This window comes from Pristiophorus japonicus, chromosome 18, assembly GCF_044704955.1.
Source record: "Pristiophorus japonicus isolate sPriJap1 chromosome 18, sPriJap1.hap1, whole genome shotgun sequence".
Classification (NCBI taxonomy): Eukaryota; Metazoa; Chordata; class Chondrichthyes; family Pristiophoridae; genus Pristiophorus; species Pristiophorus japonicus.
The window spans coordinates 66,731,183-66,756,148 of NC_091994.1; the positions used below are offsets into that span (position 1 = coordinate 66,731,183).

General features: G+C 48.3%; 1 long non-coding RNA gene across 1 annotated transcript; it reads right to left on the minus strand.

Annotated features, from left to right (window-relative positions):
- Positions 1–22,737: 22,737 nt before the first annotated feature.
- Positions 22,738–24,194, minus strand: LOC139229250 (uncharacterized). The gene is made up of 2 exons (XR_011587697.1): positions 24,063–24,194; positions 22,738–22,968 (listed from the first exon to the last, which is right to left on the minus strand). It is a non-coding gene; the product is annotated as an uncharacterized lncRNA (long non-coding RNA).
- Between the last annotated feature and the right edge of the window lie 772 nt (positions 24,195–24,966).

The window sequence follows — 24,966 nt, forward strand, 5'->3', positions numbered from 1 at the left end:
TTAGTTAGCCCCGGATGGATAACTTTTCCTGTGGAGATTTTGTTTCTTAATGGAATGTATTTTTGTTGAGAATTATGAAATATTTCTGTAAATGCTAGCCACTGCTCATCTATTGCCAAAACTTTTAATCTATTTTTCCGATCTACCTTAGCCAACTCGCCTCTCATACTTTTGTAATTGGCTTCATTTAAGTTTAAGGCTCTGGAAACATGGGCTTTCCTCTGGTAACATTCTCCTGGAGCAGGCCCTAGCTGGCCAGATTCAAAAAATGGACCAGGGATGAAAACGAAGGCACAAACAGTGATACTGTATTCACATACGATGTATAGAGGCCCCTTCGAAATACTGCAAAACCCTTACACTACACTACATCACAACACATTCGGAATGGATTAATTGGGCCGAATGACCTGTTTCTGTACCGTATATCCTATGTAAACATTCCTAATCCCATGCTACCTATACAGGCCAACTCATAATAGCTGTAACTAGTTGTAGCAAGTAGTCATCACCTGGCCTTTCTTGTAGATGTTACTTTATTCATTACTCTGTTGTTGCTCTGATGTGGTTTTGGTCTCTTCCCTAATCTCTTGGGTGTCCCTTATTCCGGGGATAGAAACATAGAAATTTACAGCACAGAAGGAGGCCATTTCGGCCCATCGTGTCCGCGCCGGCCGACAGAGAGCCGCACGGCCCTCGGTCAGCAGCTCTGAAGGTTACATATAAACCGATGAACAATGAACAATGGCAGAAAGGTAAAGAGCACCCAGCCCAACCAGTCCGCCCCACACAACTGCGACATCCCTTATACTGAAACATTCTACACTCCACCCCAACCGGAGCCATGTGATCTCCTGGGAGAGGCAAAAACCAGATAAAAACCCAAGTCAATTTAGGGAGAAAAAATCTGGGAAAATTCCTCTCTGATCCATCCAGGCGATTGAATGTCCAGGAGAACACCCTGGCCATATTCGATTCGCTGCAGTACTTACCATTATATCCGCGTCTAGTCTGTGATGCATGTAGCACACAAATCACTAACTCCACACGGTCTGGTGTTGATCTAACTGCTGTGACCTTGGTCCTTTATTGAACAGCTCCAGAGTGACTTTCAGGTGTGGTGGTCAGCCTTTATACTGCCTCTTGCAGGTACTTTCAGGTCTCCCATCATAGTGCCCTCTGTGGTGTACCATTAAGGTACCAGGACGATACACACATCAATACATAACATCTCACTTCCCCCCCCAGGACGCAGGACGATGTACACATTGATACATAACATCTCACCCCCCCCCCAGACCCGAAGCCGTTGCCGGGGATCTCGGCCTTGTTTGTCCAACGGAAGGCAGGTATGCATAGACAGTGCGTTTGTATGGTACATGTTATCTGGTACAGATGTCGCGTCAATGGGTTGCGGGTACACTGAGCAGTTACATTAAATAGTTATTAAATCCCAGCTCCTCTGGGTGAGCTGCAGTGACATGGTAACGGATTCCTGATTTCCTTATTAGCTCTTATCATTAATTGTACTTCATATCCGATATTTTACACAAACACAGTGACCATTCAGCATTAAAATATTAATTCTTATTATAAATCCGTCATCTCACATTAACATAGCTCATTTTAGACTCGCTCTTGCCTTACAAAAGTCACTTTGTGGGGACCACCACATGGTAAGGCCCTTTTAAGACTCCTGGGTGCATTTCCTTTTTAAGGCGCCATCTTGGATTCCACGAGGCTTCTCCTTGGGTGCCGCCATCTTTGATGCTCTGCTGCTCTGGACATGAGGCCGCCACCATCTTGCTCTCCGCTGCTCCGGATGCCCTCTGCCGCCGCAGCCTCCGCTCCCCTCCGCTGCCACCTGACTTGCCGCCTCTCCTGCGGCCATCGTCGTCGCTTCTGCGGTGGCCACCGTAGCCGCCTCCCCTGCGGCTGTCGTGGCCTCTCCAGCCGCCGCACTTCCCACCTCCCCCCCGCAGCCTCCGTAGCGGCCTCCCCTGCGGCCGTAGTGGCCGCCAACCTCCAGCTGCTACCGCCGCCCGACTCTCCCTCTGCGTGGGCCCCTCCGATCCGCCGGCCATCCTGGATCCCTTGCACCCCGCCCGCAGCGCCGTGCCGGCTCACCGCCCCCCCCCCCCACTAGGCCCGCCTCTGCAGAGCTGCTTGCCTGTGGGGGCTGAGGCTGCAGGATCTCTGTGTGAGGTCCGGGCCTGGGGCTTGCCTGTGGGGGGATTGAGGCTGCAGCTCCAGCTCGGTCGGCGCTGCTCTCTGGGGACCCGGGGCACGGCAGCACCCCGGGAAGCAGCAGCCTGTGGAGTGATGAAGTCTTCCCAGCTCCCACGGACCGTCCCCATCTACCTCCGGCCGAGGAGCGTCAGCCCATCGCCTGCAATGATCCACAAAGGTAAACCGTGCGTCTCGTCCCCGCAGGATACCTGCACCTCCGCTCTGCCAAGAACAGGTATTAGTTCCCTGGTGTAGGTACGCAGCTTCGCCGTGACCAGGACCAGCTTGGGTCGTGCAGCTGGGTTAATCCACATTTTATCAAAAGTTCTCCGACTCATCAACGACGGACCCGAGCCCGTATTCACTACCATGCTCACAGGGACTCCGTTGGTTTTTACTTCCATTCTCACTGGGGGCGAATCGTCAGTGCTCGTATACAGTGCAAGCACCTCATCTTCTCCTGCCTGCTCCTCGCTGAACAGTGGATCATCCCCCATCTCCTCAGCCACATGGTGAGTCCAATTTCTTTTACACATGAAGGTGGCCTTTACCGTGGCAGGTATTGCACGTGTACTCCGCAAACCTGCACCGGTGAGCCCCATGGCTTCCTCCGCAGCGCAAGCATGGTGCTGCTTGATTGGCCCCCCTCAGCGGACTCGGAGTTCCAGGACCCCGAGTTCCGTGCTCTCTGCCCCGGGCAGAGCCACGTTCTGCAGTTTTGTCTGTGGTGGGCGCTATCCTGTGGACAGTGCCTGCCGGGTTCGAGACTTTGTGGATCATTTGTTTGGTGCTGCAAGTCGAGGTCATATGTCCCCGGCTGATGGTGATGGCCTTTGTCAGGGTGACTGTGGGTTCCGTGGCTAGCAGCTTGTGAAGGAGGCCCTCGTGGCCAATCCCCATAACGAAAACGTACCGCAAAGCCTCGTCAAGGTGTGCGCCAAAATCACACGGCGCCGCGAGTCTCCTGAGGTCCGCAGCATATTTGGTGATATCCTGGCCCTCAGGTCTGCAGTGATGGTAAAATTTGTATCTGACCGTGAGGTTTCAACTGGTCACGAATGAGTTCAGTCAGCTCCTCGTATGACTTGTCCCTGGCGCTCCCAGGTGACAGCAAATCCCTGACGAGATAGTAAACCTCACTGGCACAACTGGAAAGCAATATCGCTTTACGCTTATCTCTCATTGCATATGTGTCCTCCGTCAGATCATTTGCTGTGAAGTAGTACTCGAGCCTTTCCGTAAAGGTCTCCCAATCATTGCCCATGGTAAAATCCTTTAGCGAGCCCAGAGTAGCCATGGTTGCGTGGAGTTCGTCCGCTTCCTTGTCGCCAAAGTGATGTATGTAGCACACAAATCACTGACTCCACACGGTCTGGTGTAAATCTAACTGCTGTGACCTTCATCTTTTATTGAACAGCTCCAGAGTGACTCTCAGGTGTGGTGGTCAGCCTTTTATACTGCCTCTTGCAGGTACTTTCAGGTCTCCCACCACAGCGCCCTCTGTGGTGTACCATTGTGCTTATTATACATTTAAGGTACCAGGACGACACACACATCAATACACAGCACAATCTAATCCCAATTACCAGCTCTAGGTGGTTACGGCACTTTAATTGCCCATCCAACCATCTCTTAAATGTGGTGAGGGTTTCTGAATCCACCACTCTTCCAGCCAGTGAGTTCCAGATCCCCACAACGCTCTGCGTGAAGAAGCCTCCCCAACCCTCAAATCCCCTCTAAACCTTCCACTAACCACCTTAAAACTATGCCCCCTCATAACAGACCAACAGAAATAGGCCCTTACTATCCACTATGTCCAGGCCCCTTAATATTTTGTACACCTCAATGAGGTCTCCTCTCAGCCTCCTCTTGTTCCAATGAGAACAACCCAACCTATCCAATCTGTCCTCATAACTAAGATTCTCCATTCTAGGCAGCAGCCTAGTAAATCTCCTCTGCACCCTCTCTAGTGCAAGCACATCCTTCCTATAATACAGCGACCAGAACTGCACGCAGTACTCCAGATATGGCCTAACCAAAGTATTGTGTCCCTAACACAGATGAGACTGTACACAGGGAGGTTAAAGTAACAGTGACCTCAGTCTTTATTAAGGCATTCCAGAGTGAGGAACAGGCCTTGGGGGCCGGTTTATATACAATGCTCCCAAGGGATGCTGGGACCCTTGGGACTTCAGGGGATGCGCTCCCTGGTGGCGGAACATGGGAGTGCATGCTTTATAGATACACAACACAAAGTATTATACAATTTAAGCATAAACTCTCTGCTCTTATATTCTATGCCTCGGCCAATAAAGGCAAGCATTCCGTATGCCTTCTTAACCATCTTATCCACCTGGCCTGCTACTTTTGCTTGCTTAAGTTACAGAAAGAAAGTGAGTTTTGGCTGCAGGTGTTTTTCCTCTTGTATGCCTCAAAAGGATATAGGCTGCTGCTGTTGTGATCTCAGTGCAGGTCAAACGTCCTCTGAGAAAATACATTGGCGATCTGATGGCTGGAGGATCTTGCATTGCAATGGTAATGTTCCAAGTTGGATGGCTGCAAGTATTCATTTGGTGATATAGGCAGGGCCTCCTACTATTTTACACCCAGATATTTATTTTGGTTAGATCTTGCTCGATTTATCTTTGTGTGGGATTAGCAGAGTACCTGAGAGAATTAAGGAAAGCTATCCCTCTACCTTGGCCCACAAATGTGACATAATCTGAATCTGAAGCCGTACGAATTTTCTCATGTTCGCCACCATCTGAGCTTGTTGTCCATTTTTGCTGAATTTTGATCAGTTTTATGGTACGGATATGGAGGAGGAGACACTCATCCCTTTCAGCTTGGGTAGGGTTTAAACCCTGGTCAAGAGCAATATGCAAACACACTCTAAATGTTAGCATTTGTGTAGTTGTGGTTTTAGAGGTATCGCTGCAATCCTCAAAATGGTCAAACAGATCATTTTTTCCTTTCAAAATTTTGTGTAAAAACACCCAACTGAGTTTCCGTATCTGGTTGAAGTAAAGTTTTGTTTAGTAATAACATACGACAGCCTTAATTAAGATTTCATGTTCAGTTCATGTCTTAGGTTTCTGATTGGAAACAAAGTTGCTTTGTGTGTCCAACATCTGCCAAGATTGACTGGAACTTATCAAGTGGCCAACGGAACAGAGAGAACAGGAAGGACTACAAATAGCTGGCACACATACAATTCAATAAGCTTGGAGCCTGCTCCCTTCTGGAATGACAAGCTTTAGAAAGCCCAGGCTTCTCATAGACAGACTGCTGTAGGGGCCCTATTTTCACCACCATTCTGCGCCGTTTTTTGGAGTCCGCTGTTTTTTTTGGAGCAGACTAAAATCTGCAAGGTTTCTGCGGCATCCTAAACTACTAACATCCAATTTTTTTAGTTCCGATTTTTTGACGTCACTGGGGGTGCCGGCTGCTGGCCACTTAAGCGAGTTTGGCCAACTAGGATTTTTTTCAAAAACAGCGCAGTGCACTGTTCTGAAAAAACCTTTCCTGCGCTTAATAAAATCGCCGTGGAGGACACGCCATTGTGTTAGTTGCGCGGAGTTAGGTTGTGCGGGGAGGAAATCTTTTTGCAGAGGAATAGGAGCGGCACCAACACAGGGGATGGGGGATGGGGGGACCCTTCGGCCTGGGATAGGATCGCCACCGGGAGCGGGGGCGGAGGGGTCATTCGGCCCAGGATAGGAGCAGTACCGGAGACTGGGGCTGGGGTGGGAGGCCTTTTGGCCCGGGATAGTACCGGGGGCAGGGCGATGGGCCTTTCGGCCCAGGATAGTACCGGGGGCAGGGTGGGGGGTCTTTTGGCCCGGTATAGTACCGGGGGCAGGGTGGGGGGCCTTTCGGCCTGGTATAGTACCGGGGGCAGGGTGGGGGGCCTTTCGGCCCGGGATAGTACCGGGGGCAGGGTGGGGGGTCTTTTGGCCCGGTATAGTACCGGGGGCAGGGTGGGGGGCCTTTCGGCCCGGGATAGTACCGGGGGCAGGGTGGGGGGCCTTTCGGCCCAGGATAGTACCGGGGGCAGGGTGGGGGGTCTTTCGGCCCGGGATAGTGCCGGGGGCAGGGTGGGGGGCCTTTCGGCCCGGTATAGTACCGGGGGCAGGGTGGGGGGGCCTTTCGGCCCGGGATAGTACCGGGGGCAGGGTGGGGGGTCTTTTGGCCCGGTATAGTACCGGGGGCAGGGTGGGGGGCCTTTCGGCCTGGTATAGTACCGGGGGCAGGGTGGGGGGCCTTTCGGCCCGGGATAGTACCGGGGCAGGGCGGGGGGCCTTTCGGCCCGGGATAGCACTGGGGGCAGGGTGGGGGGCCTTTCGGCCCGGGATAGTACCGGGGGCAGGGTGGGGGGTCTTTTGGCCCGGGATAGCACTGGGGGCAGGGCGGGGGGCTTTTCGGCCCGGGATAGCACTGGGGGCAGGGCGGGGGGCCTTTCGGCCCGGGATAGTACCGGGGGCAGGGCGGGGGGCCTTTCGGACCGGGATAGTACCGGGGGCAGGGTGATGGGCCTTTCGGCCCGGGATAGCAGTGGCAGCAGGGCTCCACAATTGCTTATGTCCTGCTGCAGTATGTTTCACTTTGCAGCCTCAGTCCTTCAGTGTGTCCCTCGTTACCCTGGCAACCTCAGTTTTTTGGCACAGACATTAAGCTCCACCCACAGAGCTGAAGGACAATCTGCACCGCTCCAAAATGAAAGTTTATTCCGGCGAAACTTACAACTTTTTTTGTTGCCGCAGTCGGCCAATAAAAGAAAAATCGGACATACCGCTACAACTGCGGCAAAAATCGGCAATGTAGAATATTGGCCCCCTACTACCTTACTAGTCTATTGACAGAACATGAAGCTACCTGTAAACACACACATGAGACCCACGAGCATGTGGTTATTTTATGGATTTGTCCACAGGCTATGCAAGATGTACAGTAGATTGTTGATATAAGAGGGCAGTCATTAGACACAGCCATATTTCTTTGCAACAGTTGTCCATTAAAATGATTTCCCGAATGACAGAGAGGAGTGAGTAGTGACCCTAGTTGCTCCTACGCAGCAGCAGAATAAATAAATAAATTGTCAGTAAATTATAGCTACTGGCAGAGGGCATCAATCTTCATCAGCGACAGGTATACTGTGCTCTTTTAAGGCCTAGCCGCAGATCGGGGGCACTGAGGTTAGGAATTTGCCACATTAGGAAATGTCAGTGAGTAATAGGCCAGGCAATATATCTATAAATGACTTGGTTCGAAGTGAGCAGTGCATTCTGCGGTGTTTGTCACCAATTCATTCTAAGCCTTATCTTCACGTACTCCAATCGGATTGCTCTCTGCGGGGTAGACCCTTATGGTATCCCGGGCTGCTTTCTGACCCTCAACTCTCTGTCCACACAACAGGCACAGAAACATTCAAATCGTTCAAATCTGCCAATCAAAATGAAAAAAGAAAGACTTGGATTTATATAGCGCCTTTCACAACCACCGAACCCCGAAAAGCACTTTACAGCCAATGAATTACTTTTTGGAGTGCAGTTACTATTGTAATGTGGGAAATGCAGCAGCCAATTTGTGCACAGCAAGCTCCCAAAAACAGCAATGTGATAATGACCAGAAGAAGGTTAGCGCAATGACGCAGCCCTGCTTGACCTCGGTCCGGACGTGGATTGGGTCTGTGGTGGATATGTTGGTAAGGATCACAGCTTGCATGTCATCATGGAGCAGGCAGAGGATGGCAACAAACTTTTGGGGTCAGCCGAAACGGAGGAAGATGCTCCAAAGTCCCTCCCGGTGAACAGTGTCAAAGGTCTTTGTAAAATCAAAGAAGGCCATGTACAAGGGTTGGTGCTGTTCCTGCATTTCTCTTGCCGTTGTTGCACTGTAAAGGCCAACATCCCCAGCATCAAAGCACTGACCACACTCGACCAGCTCCGCTGGGCAGGCCACATTGCCCATATGCCCGACACAAGACTCCCAAAGCAAGCGCTCTACTCGGAACTCCTACATGGCAAGCGAGCCCCAGGTGGGCAGAGGAAACGTTTCAAGGACACCCTCAAAGTCTCCCTGATAAAGTGCAACATCCCCACCGACACCTGGGAGTCCCTGGCCAAAGACCGCCCTAAGTGGAGGAAGAGCATCCGGGAGGGCGCTGAGCACCTCGAGTCTTATCGCCGAGAGCTTGCAGAAATCAAGCGCAGGCAGTGGAAGGAGCGTGCGGTAAACCAGACTCCCCACCCACCCTTTCCTTCAACCACTGTCTGTCCCACCTGTGACAGAGACTGTAATTCTCGAATTGGACTGTTTAGTCACCTGAGAACTCACTTTTAGAGTGGAAGCAAGTCTTCCTCAATTTCGAGGGATTGCCTATGATGATGATGATAATGACCAGATAATCTGTTTTTTGTTACGTTGATTGAGGGATAAATATTGGCCAGTACACTGGGGATAACTCCCCTGCTCTTCTTCGAAATAGTGCCATGGGATCTTTTACGTCAGCCTGAGAGAGCCTTGGTTTAACGTCTCATCCGAAAGACTGGAGCGTCAGCCTAGATTTTTTGTGCTCTAGTCCTTGAACCCACAAGCTTCTGACTCAGAGGCGAGGGATTGCCCAATCGAGGCTGCTGTCTCAGTATCTCAGAGTGCTACAGCTTTGCTGCAGTCTGTCCTTCTCTCCCAGATCCTCCCGATTTTAAATATGCCTTCCCGTTAACTTAAAAAGATCCTCGCCCTCTCGCTCTTGAATAGTCTGCAGTGGCATTGATTTTTGTTTGAAAATGGCAGCTGGAGATTGGGGTCTGGAACTTGCTGTTTTGTTAGAATCCAAGACATTTTGGCCAGTGTGAGAGTTCCAGCGATCACGGGGAGGCAGGTCAGAGAAGGTTCACTCGGTTGATTCCGGACATGAGGGGGTTGACTTCTGAGGAAAGGTTGAGTATGTTGGGACTATACTCATTGGAGTTCAGAAGAATGAGGGCTGATCTTATTGATACATATAAGATAATGAGGGGGCTCGACAAGGTGGATGCAGAGAGGATATTTCCACTCATAGGGGAAACTAAAACACGAGGATACAGTCTTAGAATAAGGAGCCGCCCATTTAAAACTGAGATGAGGAGACATTTCTTCTCTCAGAGGGTTGTAAATCTGTAGAATTCTCTGCCCCAGAGAGCTGTGGAGGCTGGGTCATTGAATATATTTAAGGCGGAGATAGATAGATTTTTGAGCGATAAGGGGAGGCTGGGTCATTGAATATATTTAAGGCGGAGATAGATAGATTTTTGGGGGATAAGGGGTTATGGGGAACGGACAGGGAAGTGGAGCTGAGTCCATGATCGGATCAGCCAGGATCTTATTGAATGGCGGAGCAGGCTCGAGGGGCCGTATGGCCGACTCCTGCTCCTATTTCTTATATTCTTATCCTTGACCCAACGAGTGGTCTGAAATCAGTTACTGAGGGAGACATGACAGCCAGAAAGTAAACTCACAAATGTCCATTCAAAATGGCTTTGCTGCTGGGATTTTGTGCCTTGACAATTGTTTATATGAATAAATGGGGCAATTCTTAGAGGACTGGGCATCAACAGCAATGTGAACACCCTGCCCCCGGGGCCAGCATTACCATGCAACAGGAAGAGGGCTAAAGAACTTGCATTTATATAGTGCCTTTGACATTCCTCAGGACATCACAAATTACTTCACAGCCAACTAGGTACTTTTTAAAGTGTAGTCACTTGTTTTATTGGCAATCTCAACAACCAATTTGCAGACAGCAAGCTCCCGCAGACAGCAATGAGATAAATGACTAGACAATTTGTGTTGGTTGTGAGAACATTTAACCCAAGCACACTGGTGGAACTCCCTTGTTCTTCAAATATTTTATGTACACCTGAACAGGCAGACAGGACCTCCAAAGGGACATTAATATATAGAACAGAAATGTGATGGTCAACGGGTAACATGTAGAGGAGGGGACTAATTAAGAACATAAGAAATAGGAGCAGGAGTTGGCCATTTGGCCCCTCGAGCCTGCTCCACCATTCAATAAGATCATGGCTGATCTGATCATGGACTCAGCTCCGCTCCCCATAACCCTTCACTCCCTTATTGCTCAAAATCCTGTCTATTTCTGCCTTAAATAAATTCAATGACCCAGCCTCCACAGTTCTCTGTGGCAGAGAATACCACAGATTTACAACGTTCTGCGTTTTAAATGGGCGGCCCCTTATTCTAAGACTAATTTTAGTTTCCCCTATGAGTGGAAATATCCTTTTTGCATCCACCTTGTCGAGCACCCTCGTTATCTTATATGTTTCGATAAAATCACTACTCATTCTTCTGAACTCCAATGAGTAGGGGCCCAACCTACTCAACCTTTCCTCATAAGTCAACCCCCTCATCTCCGGAATCAACCGAGTGAATTGGATAGCTCTTTCAAAGACCTGGCCCAGGAACGAGGGGCTGAATGTCCCCTCTCTGTGCTGTAAGGTTCTATTATTCTATGAAATGGATATGTAGAAAAGATGGGTAAATGGAGTTGAGGTACAGATCACACATGATCTAATTGAATGACGGAACAAGCTGAAGGGGCTGAATGGCATCCTCCAGTCCCAGGTGCCAAAATTGTAGGAAATTTTTCCAAATCTTGAAAGTGTTGAAATGAACTGTCAGACAGCCAATTACAGTTTCCTGCTTCACAGCCTGAGGGATTTCCCGGGCTCCAAATTATAATGTAGATGTTGTGAAAAGCTCAGCTTAGCTCTAAATCCAGATAGAAAGGCATCATTCCAAAACCTCTCCAGTCAATCCAGGCAATTACTTCCAAACTGCAGCAAATACCCGGGAAGCTAGTTCTTATCGCTGGCTCAGAAGATGTTAAGTTGCCTCTCATTAATGGGCTCAATTTTCCCCAGTATTTGCGCCATTTCTTTTGGAGCAGGCTGCTTTTTCTGGCCTAACTTAAAAATCCCCAGTTTCCCCAATCAATACGCCCTAGAGTTAAGGAAATCGGCGCAGGTAGGGAAAGCGGCACAGCAGATGTCCGGATACACTGAGAGACTTGAAAATCACAGAGCAGCAACTTACCTCCAACCCCGCCCAAAGGCTGTCCGGTCCCATTCTCGGTCCCCGGTTCACACACACAGTCCGGTCTCGAGAGAGAGAGAGAGGCCATGCCAAAATGAAGAGATCCAACTCTTGGGAGCAGAGATGGGAGCTCTGGAAATTGCCTTGGTGTGTGTGGGAGGAAGAGACGTCTGCCCTCCCATAAATACCACCGTCCATCTCCCTGCCGGTGCAGCCATGTGACGTGGCCTCCTTATGGCTGCAATCTGGAATTCACTCCCGAGACAACTTATACCTGGTAAAAGCACGAGAGTCGGCAAGAGAGCACTTCGAACCAAGGGCCCACACGGGGCGGTGATTAGTTGTGTAGGCACTTATACAAGACATTGTGGCCTGGATTTTCGGCTTCCATATTTTTCGGGCGATAATGGCGGCGGAGCGGGAAAGTCAGCAGCCGGAAATAGTTAGTGCTTTAATATGTAAGTTTGGGCATCTAGGCCCTGAGTCAGGGGATGGAGCGCTAAGGGAGGCTTTGTACACCTCTCATGGCGCAAGGATGGAAACTCTCGAGCTAAAGAGCCGGGTTGGGAGCACTCCGAGAGGTGCCCTGGGGGCGGTTGGGGGGCGCAGTGAGGGTTGCGGGGGCAGGGTGTGGGGGGATTTGAGGGGGTGTGGGGAGGGGCAGGGGGGCGGTGGGCATTGGGGGGGGGGGAAGGGTGCGGGGGGGTTGGGGGGTGTGGGGGTAGTGGGGAGGTGCAGGGGGTTGGGGGGGTGGGGGGTGGCAGGGGACAGTGGGTGTTGGGGGGGCAGGGTGCGGGGGGGGGGTTGGGGGGGTGTGGGGGCAGGGGACAGTGGGTGTTGGGGGGCAGGGTGCGGGGGGGTTGGGGGGCAAGGTGCAGGGGGGTTGGGGGGGTGTGGGGGTGGTGGGGGGGCAGGGGGTGGCAGGGGACGTGGGTGTTGGGGGGCAGGGTGCAGGGGGGTTGGGGGGATGTGGGGGTGGTGGGGAGGGGGTTGGGGGGTTTGGGGGGGATGTGGGGGCGCTGGGGAGGGGCAGGAGGTTGGGGGGTTTGGGGGGGATGTGGGGGTAGTGGGGAGGAGCAGGTTGCGGGGGGGGGGGGGGAAACAAAACAAAAACAGAAAAACAGTCCCAAAACATCGCTCACGACACCACAACAGAAATCGCTAAAAACAATCACACTTACCTCAAGAGTCCATCACTCACCTCTTCGCCGACGGGATGGTTGCACCGACCGATTCCCCAGGCGGTCAGTGCGGAGCGCACTGCGGGGAGGACAGGTCGGGCAGGAGCTCAAACTTGCTCCGGTGTCGGTACCAGGGGCGTTGCTCGCCGGGCACAGCCCCTCCGGGCGGTGCTACTCCGCGCCACCGCTAAACTCGACCCGAGGATCGCTGCGGGGCGCTGGAGGCTGACCGCCCACCCAGAACACCTCACCCCCGCCATTGCCGCTGCTCCAGGGCGAAAAACGGAGCACAGAGGACTGGAAAATCCAGTCCTAACATTCTAATAGTGTTTTGAAATCGTTGGGCGCGGAGTAGTCCTGTCGGTGCAGGGGTCTCTGCAATGGTAGTTGACGTTGAATATCAATGTTGGTCTTGGGGCAGATGCAGTTTGTCTGTGATGAGATATTGAACAAGGCTGCTAATGTAGGGGCCAGGGATTGGCCAGCTGAAGAGCTCTTCAACGGCCTCCTGCTGAAGAACTCTGGTTGCAGGCAATTGTTAGATCCACCACCCCACCTCCTCGGCATCCTTAATGTCAACTTCAATGTGTTACATAAATCAAGTTGAGCAAGTACCAATTTCCCATGCTTGTCTTGATCTCCTACAGTCTTTCCTTAATATTAGCCGCAGTAAAAGTTTTTTTATTAACTCACTGTTGTAAATTTACAAGAATCCCTTCATGAGCCTTCCCATAAAACAATCAATAACACCATCTCACTGAAGGAAAGAAAGACTTCGAGTTACATAACGCCTCTCACGACCACCGGACATCACAAAGCGCTTTATAGCCAATAAATCATTTTGGAGTGTAGTCACTGTTGTAATGTGGGAAACGCGACAGCCAATTTGCGCACAGCAAGCTCCCACAAACAGCAATGCGATAATCTGTTTTTTTGTTATGTTGATTGAGGGATAAGTAGTGGCCCCAGGACACTGGGGGTAACGTCCCTGGCCAGTAATTCATTGTGCAATTGCAACGAGAAGTAAAAAGAAAACATTTCCATCTATGAATGTCATTCCAGGCCACAGAAGGCGGAGTTAAACGCAATTACAAGTGGGCTGTGTACTCCTCCCGTGCAAAATCCAAAATCTCTCACGTCTCTCTGTTATGTATGCACCTGTGAGTATGCTCACAGGCTGTTGAGTTGTGGGTGGCTTAGCCAGTCACGTGATCTTCACCAGATTCAATAAAACCCCAGCCAGTTGGGTTTGGGGGATCCACGATGGGGCAGGTGGTTGTGAGCCTGGTGGATGAACTGGTAATGTGTAGTCTGATTGTTAAACCTGTGTTAATAAACCAACTAGTTCTTAATAGCAATGTGTTGCTATGAATTCTGAAGCAAAGAACCCGTGAAGCAAATACATTACACTCTCGGCCCTTGTTCACGCTGGGCATGGACAACGTGGAGCCATTATGTACTTTCGGTCCCGCGGATTTAGTTTTAGGGGAACTTGCCACTTTGAGCCTGATGACTGGCACTGGCATCAGCTGGCACAGATGGCGACAGACAAGGCTCCAGCTTTCCAGACTCGAGCGAGTGAATTCCATCTGTGCGGTCGGCTCATCCTAGCGGGTTCAGTGGGCAGCAGCATGTGATTGGAGCAGGTGGCCTGCAATATCTGGGCCACCACATTCCTCGTGGCATCGCAATAGGCCAGCGTAATCTTGGCATGGGCGGAGTGCATTGTTTGGGTGCAGCATGTAGATGAGAATTGGGAGAGGAGGCCTGATCTTGCTCTATGCACCGTGGCCTGGTGAACAAAAACACGAAGGACGGGAAACACAAAAGCTGCCTTTATTATGTTGTCCAACACCTTGCGATAACATCCATCAACGGTAGAAATTCCGACGTCCCGGGCCTGTACGAAGGCATCGGAAAAGCCAGTTTGCAGCGTGCAATATGCATGCGCTGAAAACCGGCTTTTCCGATTTGTCAAGCTGGAGCTCGACAGATCGTAGACATCTTGGGACCGAGGACATTTCTTGGGCAAGATTGCGGGATTTACCCATATCTTGCCCAGCAAATGTCCTCAAAACTCTTGTGCCTGGTAAAAGCAGGCGCAAGCTAACTGTTACAGCTGTAAGAGTTTTAAAACATACAAAAACACAATAAAATTCAATTATAAATGCATATTTTATCGTTAAAAACCCTCCCCACTACAGTACGTTTATTTTTAACTATAATTTTAAAAAACTTTTTTAAAAATTGGGAAAATATTTTATTTTTATAAGACATAAGAACTTTAATTTCAATTAATTTTAAATATGTGTGGTCTGTTTTTTATTTTTTCTTAGTTTGTGTGTTTGGCTTTGTTCCCATTAATAGCACTGAGAACTGGTAGCTACGTGAGTTTCAGTGCTATGAATGGGAACCTGTGGAATACTGTACCTGATTGGCTGAGCGAGCAGTCAAACGGGACTGCACCATCTCCATGGGAACCTGGAGGACGGGAGCGCATGTCGCAGCGCGGGAAGACAAGGCCTCCCCACCGGAATGCCACGCTCCTCCGGGACCACCAGGTAAATTCGTAAAAATTCTCCGGGAGGCAAGATGTCGAGAGGAATTTCTGGGCCAATATCTAACAACATAAAATCTCGCAAGGGTCATTTCAAATTTTCTCCCACTAGGATTACCCTTTTCCTACGGATAAAAATAAAGCTGACCTGGAGTTTGCTGGGCAGATTGTTTAAAATCCTGGAAAATTTCTTTTGGGAAATTCTCGGACAGTGCTACCTTAATGTTTCGCTTAAATCGGGTACAACCTTTGAACATTTATTTGTTCCCTTCTTTTTTTATACATGTCCCCTCAGACACAGGGAAGAGTACTGCACGGCTGGTGGTAGCAAGAATTGCTTTGCCTGCTACACCCTAATTGTCTTTAAGCGAATGCAGGTTAATGGAGCATGGAATCTTTCATCCTGCCACTTAGAGTCACACATGTTCCGATGGAAGGCTCTGTGTTATGTGTTGGCTGCGAAGGCCAACAAAAATGAAAATGTCACTTTGAATCACACACTAAATGGCAGTGATGAGCCCCTGCGACAATATGCCGTGCCCTACAGTGCCTGTCAGGGGAGTGGAGCAGCGATGTGGTCTTGCGTGCTCATGACTACATCTGCTTAAGACGCTGGTACTTGGCAGGCATTGCAGAAGCCCCGGGTCGGGCTGAATTATCACTGCCTGATCGCGCAAACGAGGCACGCTATCTCATCCAGTGGCCGCCTGTCACTGCCAATAGCTATCACATGGCTGAAGTCAACAGGCTATTTAGATACTACAATATTTGCACAAAAACACCAGCCACCCCATTGACTCCAAAGCTTCCTCCATGGAATTAAAAATGGATGCGCGTCTCCAGTGATTTGTGTCGCCAGCTTTGATTGTGATTTGATTATCACTGATGTTTCTTTAATGAGAAATGATCGCTCTGCCTTGTGCAAATGCAGAGTTCAGTCACGAAATGAGGCAGGACTAGGAGAGGTCTGTAAGCAGGGTTTTAGGAAAAGGAGGCGAGATCGAGAGAATGTGAGGAAGGAAATAGCACAGGAAAGGAATTACACTATGAAAAAAAAATGATTGCCAATCAATAATCGTCAATCATTGAACAGAACACATCAAGCAGTATGATGCACTGAAGATTCCCCTCAAAGATAAAACGGACAATTCTACTCAGATTGCAGTGAACAAATGAATTCTAGTGTTAGGGAAGCTCTCCTGAATGCACCATTTTTTATGATGTCTGTTTTACCATGGCTGTTTACAGATAATTTTTCTCACTTATTGTAAATGAAACAGTAAAAGAAAAGATGTGTGATTAACTATTTGGGTACTAAGGGCCCGATGTAGGTTTGTTTATCAGGCAATTCCATGTTTGAATCCCTCCAATCCGGTTTCCGCGGCTGCCACACTGCCGAAACAGCTCTCATCAAAGTCACTGTGACAAAGGCAAACTATCCCTCCTCGTCCTTCTTAACTTGTCTGCAGCCTTTGACATGGCTGACCACTCCATCCTTCTCCAACACCTCTCCACCGTCGTCCAGCTGGGAGGGACTGCACTCGCCTGGTTCCATTCTTATCTATCGAATCGTAGCCAGAGAATCACCTGCAACGGCTTCTCTTCCCACCCCCGCATCGTTACCTCTGGTGTCCCTCAAGGATCTATCCTTGGCCCCCTCCTATTTCTCATCTACATGTTGCCCCTTGGCGACATCATCCGGAAATATAGCATTAGTTTCTGTTACGCTCATAATAAAGGATGAAACTGAGTACTGTAAGCAATGAGTAAGTGTGACCTTAGCTCCTTTAATTAGACTCCAGAGCGCAGGTACCGCGTGGGTGGCCTGCTTATATACAGTGCTCCCAAGGGATGCTGGGATCCCTTGGGACTCCAACAGGTAGGCCCTCTGGTGGTGGTATGATACAGGTTGCCAAGGGTTAAATACATAACAATTTCCACATGTACGCTGATGATACCCAGCTCTACCTCACAACCATTTCTCTCGACCCCTCCACGGTCTCTAAATTGTCAGACTACTTGTCCGACATCCAGTTCTGAATGAGCAGAAATTTTCTCCAAATGAATTTTGAGAAGACCGAAGCCATTGTTTTCGGTCCCCATCACAAAATCCATTCCCCAGCCACTGACTCCATAAGAACATAAGAACATAAGAAATAGGAGCAGGAGAAGGCCATATGGCCCCTCGAGCCTGCTCCGCCATTTAATATGATCATGGCTGATCCGATCATGGGCTCAGGTCCACTTCCCTGCCCGCTCTCCATAACGCCTTATTCCCTTATCGTTTAAGAAACTGTCTATTTCTGCCTTAGATTTATTTAATGTCCCAGCTTCCACAGCTCTCTGAGGCAGTGAATTCCACAGATCCACAACCCTCTGAGAGAAGAAATTTATCCTCAGCTCAGTTTTAAATGGGCGGCCACTTATTCTAAGATTATGCCCTCTAGTTCTAGTCTCCTCTATCAGTGGAAGCATTCTCTTTGCATCCACCTTGTCAAGCCCCCTCATAATCTTACACGTCTCAATAAGATCACCTCTCATTCTTCTGAATTCCAATGAGTAGAGACCCAACCTACGCAATCTTTCCTCATAAAGTCAACCCCCTCATCTCCAGAATCAACCTTGTGAACCTTCTCTGAACTGCCTCCAAAGCAAGTACAGGCAACTCTCGATTATCCGTGTACGGATCCAACGGAAAACCGTTGTAACAGTTTTAAAATTCTGTTGCTAACAAGTGAAAAGACAGCCCCAAATAATTTGGAAAAAGTTCCTTCCAAACACTGTGCTCATTTGTAATTGCTCATTCTTTTTCTCACACACTCTCTCCCTCTCTCTCTCTCTCACACTTGCACATTCTCTCATACACTCTCTCTCGCACTCACCGTAAAAATCACCCTCCTCTGCCCTTGCTTTGCTGTTGTGTGTGTGTGTGCGCGTACTGCTGTGGCCGCCGCTGACATTGGGAACGGGGGCAGGGCCGGCACCTGGTTCCAGGCACAGAACCTGTACATGCATGCTGGTAATGTCCATCTTTTGTGACTGTATTGATTCATTGAAGTTTTAACTTTAAAATATAGACCCACGGAATCATCATTTACCCAGAATAGCCCAATCCCTGAGGGACCCGGATAATTGAGAATTGCCTGTATATCCTTTCGTAAATATGGAAACCAAAACTGCACGCAGTATTCCAGGTGTGGCCTCACCAATACCCTGTATAACTGTAGCAAGACTTCCCTGCTTTTATACTCTATGCCCCTTGCAATAAAGGCCAAGATTCCATTGGCCTTCCTGATCACTTGCTGTACCTACATACTATCCTTTTTGTTTCATGCACAAGTACACCCAGGTCCCGCTGTACTGCAGCACTTTGCAATCTTTCTCCATTTAAATAATAACTTGCTCTTTGATTTTTTTCTGCCAAAATGCATGACCTCACACTTTCCAACATTATACTCCATCTGCCTAATTTTTGCCCACTCACTTAGCCTGTTTATGTCTTTGTGTCCTCCTCACACATTGCTTTTCCTCCCATCTTTGTATTATCAGCAAACCTGGCTACATTACATTCAGTCCCTTCTTCCAAGTCGTTAATATAGATTGTAAATTGCTGGGGTCCCAGCACTGATCCCTGCGGCACCCCACTGGTAACTGATTGCCAACCCGAGAATGAACCATTTATCCCGACTCTCTGTTTTCTGTTTGTTAGCCAATCCTCAATCCACGCTAATATATTACCCCCAATCCCGTGAACTTTTATCTTGTGCAGTAACATCCCATCCCTCCATCCCTCTCCCCAACTCCTGTCTAAGGCTGAACCAGTCTGTTCACAACCTTGGTGTCATATTTGACCCTGAAATGAGCTTTCGACCACATATCCGCAGCATAACTAAGACCGCCGATTTCCACCTCCCGTAACATCGCCCGTCTCCGCCCTTGCCTCAGCTCATCCGCTGCTGAAACCCTCATCCATGCCTTTGTTACCTCTAGATTTGACTATTCCAACATACACCTGGCTGGCCTCCCACATTCTACCCAATGTAAACTAGAGATGATACAAAACTCGGCTGCCCCGTGTCCTAACTCACATCAAGTCCCGCTCACCCATCATACCCTGTACTCACTGACCTACATTGGCTTCCGGTTAAACAATGTCTCGAGCTCAAAATTCTCATCCTTATTTTCAAAGCCCTCCATAGCCTTTCGCCTCCCTATCTCTGTAATCTCCTCCAGCCCCACAAACCACCCGAGATGTCTGCGCTCTGCTAATTCTGCCTTCCTAAGCATCCCTGATTATAGTCGCTGAAGCATTGGTGGCCGTGTCTTCTTTTGCCGAGGCCCCAAGCTCTAGAACTCCCTCCCTAAACCTCTCCGCCTCTCTAACTCTCTTTTCTCCTTCAAGATACTCCTTAATCATACCTCTTTGACCAGGCTTTTGACCACCTGCGCTAATTTCTAATTATGCGACTCGGTGTCAAATTTTTATCTTTTAACACTCCAGTGAGGCAACTTTGGGATGTTTTACTACGTTAAAGGCGCTATATAAATACAGGTTGCAATTGTTGTTTTCATCATATGACATTATAAAACATATCGGGACCCTTTCCACTCGAGCAGACAACATTAAGAGGGCATGTAATTGAGTTTAAAAAAAACATTTATGAAGATTTTTACAGGGTGATTAGTGAAAAATATTTCCTTTAGTCAAGAGCCCCCTCGAACACAATCCAGAGGATGGAGATTACATAAGAGTCAGTGCTGTAGGATTCCTCCTCTCTCTCTCTTGTTCAGAATACAAAAGGTTAAGGGCCAAGTGAGACACTGGTTATTTTCTAACTCTAAAGATGTTAATTTGACATTCAGACACAACTGCTTATACCAGAACGTGGCAGTTTCTCATACAAGCTTTATCTAGCAAGTGCATGTCAAGACATTGTGCTTCTCCTGAAAACCCTTGAGCAGCGGGCTGTTTTATGTTTTTCTTCAAAACCTACCATTGAACATCACACCGTAAAGATTTCCTGATCAGTTTTGCAGGCCCTGTTTGCTTTTTTAGCTCCTGTCAGTAGAGTTTGTTACCCGTGCCTCGGGCCTTGTTGCGTACCAAGGCCAGTCTTGTTGATACATCTTGCCTACTGTCTCAGCAAAACTACATCCTGACAGTAACTAGTAACCTAAAATCCCGTGAGCCTTTACAGGACATGTTGATGGAATAATTTCCCCGCCTTCTGATTTTGCTCAAGTTGACCGTTTTGTGTTATTTTACCAACTGATCGTGGATTTCAAGTCCATTCTTTTTATTTTTTGTTAAACAAGTATTAAAAGTCCGTATTGAAAAGTTCAAATAACCTTCAGTGAAATCCCCGATGCATGAGATTTCGGCGAAAAGTCTGTACACACTGGGTTGTTCATTCTCTTTGCCACAGTGAGCATTCGAGGCCGAGACCACTGGATAAATATTTGAATCAGAGGGAGATCCAGGACTATGAGGAGAGAGAACATATCAGTGGAGAATGTTTCTGAAAAGCTATGTCAAAGAGCCAGCAGAGGAACGTTGGGCCAAATAGCCACCAAACAATGGAAATATTACGGAGTCATGCAATATTCCCAAGCTGAACTGCACCAAGCAGTTATCAAAGAGTTAAAACTGACCTCCAAATATATTGCAATATTCATACTATTACAGCAGTTCCCAGACTCCAATGACTATGTGGGGGTGGGCAAGGGGTGACTGCTTGTAGCCAGACAGTGTCCCACTGCAACAAGTGAGTAGTCATTGATTGAAATAAAACAGGTAACAAATTGTGCCGTGATATGGCGCAAGTCGAGTTTGTGACAGAGGAATGCTGAATGCCAGGAATTTTCAACTTCTGACCTGCCTGTCTAATGCGTTACCTGGCACCATTGCTTGCTGCTTCCATGACTGACTCAGTTGTCCATTTATCATCGTCAGGTGTCTGTCACTATGCATTCATTCTCTCTGACTCTCAACATTGATGAATTTGCTTCTGTCCACCTATCTCCATAACTTATTATTCTCTCTGATATTCTTTCTTGACAGAAAAGTATGGGGATGAACTTGGCCTTTGACGAAAGCTCAAAATGGGCAGCAGAGAATCGGCAATCTCCTTCTACACAGAGATGGACTTTCCTTTGCACTGACTTCACTTTATCAGAAAATCGGGCAGATATAAAACAAGCTGCTGATTCACTAGCACACGTTGTGTGCTGCCGCCTCGATAAATATCACCCCCTTCATTGATCACTAAGAAGGAAGGTGCATTTATAAACAGCATAATCAAGTCCTACTAAGTGAATGCAGGTTCTGGGCTGGATTTTACCAGCCTCAGCAGGTCCAGGGCAGGCAAACTCTGGAGCTGTGTTGATCTGGGTCTCCAACATGATTTTCCCCTGATAGGGCTTGTTAAGCCTGCCCTGCGAGGTTTCCAGCCAATTGAAGGAAGCGGGTTTGATGACATCATTTGATGACGCGTCATCAGCCAGTTTCCTTAAAGGGACCATGCCCACATTTGTTTTGACAGTCGTGCTGTCAGTGAGCTGCAGCAAACACTGACAAGCATTGTCGATGGGGAGAAAAGACCTCCCCAGGAGACCATAGTAGCCTGGTTGTAATATTGCACAGGAGGACGCAAGCAGGGATGTAATCAGGAGGACCAGGCTGCAATGACGCAAACCTTTCAATGATCTCAGTAGATCATGAAATGTTACTGCAAAGCCACACTCAACCTCACCCTGCTGTACCACTCATCACATCCCCATCACTCTGCCTTCCCTACCCTACTCCTGCACATCCAGGAATCAGTCTGGTGGACTTTCGTTGCACTCCCTCTTTGGCAAGTACATCTTTCCTTAAGTAAGGAGACCAAAGCTGTACACAATACTCCAGGTGTGGCACCGGCAGCAGGGTGACGTGGCTTGGCCCCCCACATGACAGGACTTCCCTCCAGTAGAAACATAGAAATTTACAGCGCAAAAGGGGGCCATTTCGGACCATCATGTGCGCGCCGGCCAACAAAGAGTCGCACGGCCCTCGGTCAGCAGCCCTAAAGGTTACATATAAACCTATGAACAATGACGGAAAGGCAAAGAGCAGCCAGCCCAACCAGTCCTCCTCACACAACTGCGACACCCCTTATACTGAAACATTCTACACTCCACCCCAACCGGAGCTATGTGATCTCCTGGGAGAGGCAAAAACCAGATAAAAACCCAGGCCAATTTAGGGAGAAAAAATCTGGGAAAATTCCTCTCTGACCCATCCAGGCGATCGAAACTAGTCCAGGAGATCACCCTGGCCTATTCGATTACCTGTAGTACTTACCATTATATCTGCGCCATCCAACAAAAGGTCATCCAGTCTAATCCCAATTACCAGCTCTGGGTCCGTAACCCTGCAGGTTACTGCACTTTAAGTGCCCATCCAACTGTCTCTTAAAAGGACCGGGTGGGTGGATGGTAATTAAAACCTACCCCCATCGTTCCCCAATATGTTAGATGTAAACACCAGCCGTCATCGGCAGTATCCACTCTATGTGTGTGGTGCCTGTAACTGTGTGGAACATGACTCCAGTAAGCTTCGGGTGAGAGGCCAGTCATACCTCCCACATTCCTCAACTATTTGTGATAAAAATAAATCCCTGCACAACACAGACCGATGTTTCTTATTAGATTTTATTGCATCCAATCTTGGTGTTGATGAAAAGTTCGTCATTTTTAGCCTGCATTCCACGAGAAGAAGCTGACACCCCCGGAAAGCTCCCAGAATCTCTGTGTAAGCCAATGGGGAGCGTCTGCCCCGGTTATTTAATTGGCATTTCGAATAAATCAAAACTGCCGTCTCCACAGCACTCTCCCACTCTTCGTCTGTAAGGCACCAACTTGTCCCTTTTGAAAGCAGAAAAGCAAATATTTCTAATTAAAAATAGATCACAGATGTCTACACAAGTAATAAGAAATGAGATGCAGTGTGTAATAATTAACTCTTAATGTACCTTATTGAAACAAAGATATTGCTTGTACAGAGGACACTGTCTATGTACAGAGGACATGATCTTATGCCTGTGTGCATTCATTATCAAACTTATAAATTCCTATGTCAACATTTCTACTGTGTAAATGTGTCACGGGCGGGAGGGTGGGATTACAGCATGGCAAGTTCCATTAGAAATATTTAAAGTTATAGCAGAAACATACTTTAAAATGGGGATTGAATTGTGTCTGCGACCCTGGTCCAATTATCCCCCGCCCTCTAACCACACTTCACCTGAAGAGCACACTTGGTCTGCACCCTCTGGGTAGATTTTGCAGCCTCCAGCCTATAGAACCTCAAAAATTGTATTGAATGATGTATCTCCCCATTTCCATTGTTACTATGGCCGCTGAAATTTTCCAATTCCGTCTCTAACTTTTGCAGTTCTGACGAAAGGTCATCAACCTGAAACGTTAACTCTTTTTGTCTCTCCACAGATGCTGACTGACCTACTGAGTATTTCCAGCATTTTCCGTTTTAATCTTAAAATGAAAATCGGGCTCACAACATAGTAATAAAAATACATCTGACAAATGATGGTTTGATGTAAAATCGGCTTCAACAGGCTGAAAGCTATTAAAGGGATTGTTACATTACACGCTATTAAAGACCACACAGAGAGGGACAGATCACCATGGCAACCAGACAATAGTTACATGTACTGGTCTCAGTCAGAGTGTAGCGTACCGCGAGCGCAGCTCTGATTCTCCAGCTAACTTCAACACTACACCAAGAAATATGGCCAAAGTTCAGAGCTTCAGAATCCAAATCCTTTAATAATGTAGCGTGAAAACTGTTGATAAAGAATAAAATACAGACCTAACATTCCTGTAATCCAACAATAACAATCGAATATAAGCAGTAATCCAGAGAAGTAACTTATCTCTTTCTGTACATCACACACAGATATAACAATTCCAGAACAATTGGATGAGAAGAAGTTACTTACATCACTGTACTTCTGGGAAGGTTTGATACAACAGGAGGTTTATTTTTAATCACTAAAAGTTCAAACAATCTGAGCTAAAATGGCTGCTGCTGCTGCTGCTGGTTTCCTCGTTGGTTTTGCTTTCTCTTTGTTCTTTTCTGGCCAATCAGAAAAACGCCATCCTGTGGCTGGAGTACTTCACGACACCTACTGTGTCCAGAATTAAACTGGCTCCAACCAATACACTACAAGAACTGGACTCTGAGCAGGCTGGAGATTGGCCGAGCTTTGATTACATCACAGACACTGAGACAAAACAAGTGAACTGTCAATCAATCTTGGAGCTGTATTTGAAGAAGCCTATCGCTGACAAACCACCACCCCAGAGGTGTGGTTCAAACTTAAGGACACTTTTGAAGGCCCAAGCAGTAGTTAAATGTGGGAGTCACGGCTCCACCTCGACGTGTATTTGAAAATGGTGCCACGACTCCTGGCCCCATGACTGCACGCTATCTCCCAGCTTCATGCCTTGCTGCAGGGTTTCTTCTGAAATGGCTGGCCCAATGACGAGAAAGACCTGCCATGCCACAACTGTGTCTATCAAGATATTCAGAGAATCTTCTCAATGAGCCTGAGTGAACCCAAACTATATAAAGTTTTGTTACGGGCCGAAATTTCCCCCCCGCTGGAAGCGGGGTGCACCTAACCTGTTTCTGTTATTTTTACTGGTGTGGTGGATGCGATGCCCTCTTGAGCGAAATTCCGCTCTTTGGCTTTTCTTTTTCAACGGACCGCAAGTCGGTTACACTGGGGGCAGATGTGCGGTGGTGGGCGTAAGTTCACAGTCTAGAGGGGCGGAAGTTGGGGGTGGGCGGAGTGTCCGCCGTTGTCAGTCATCAGCGTAGCGCTGATGACATCATCGCGG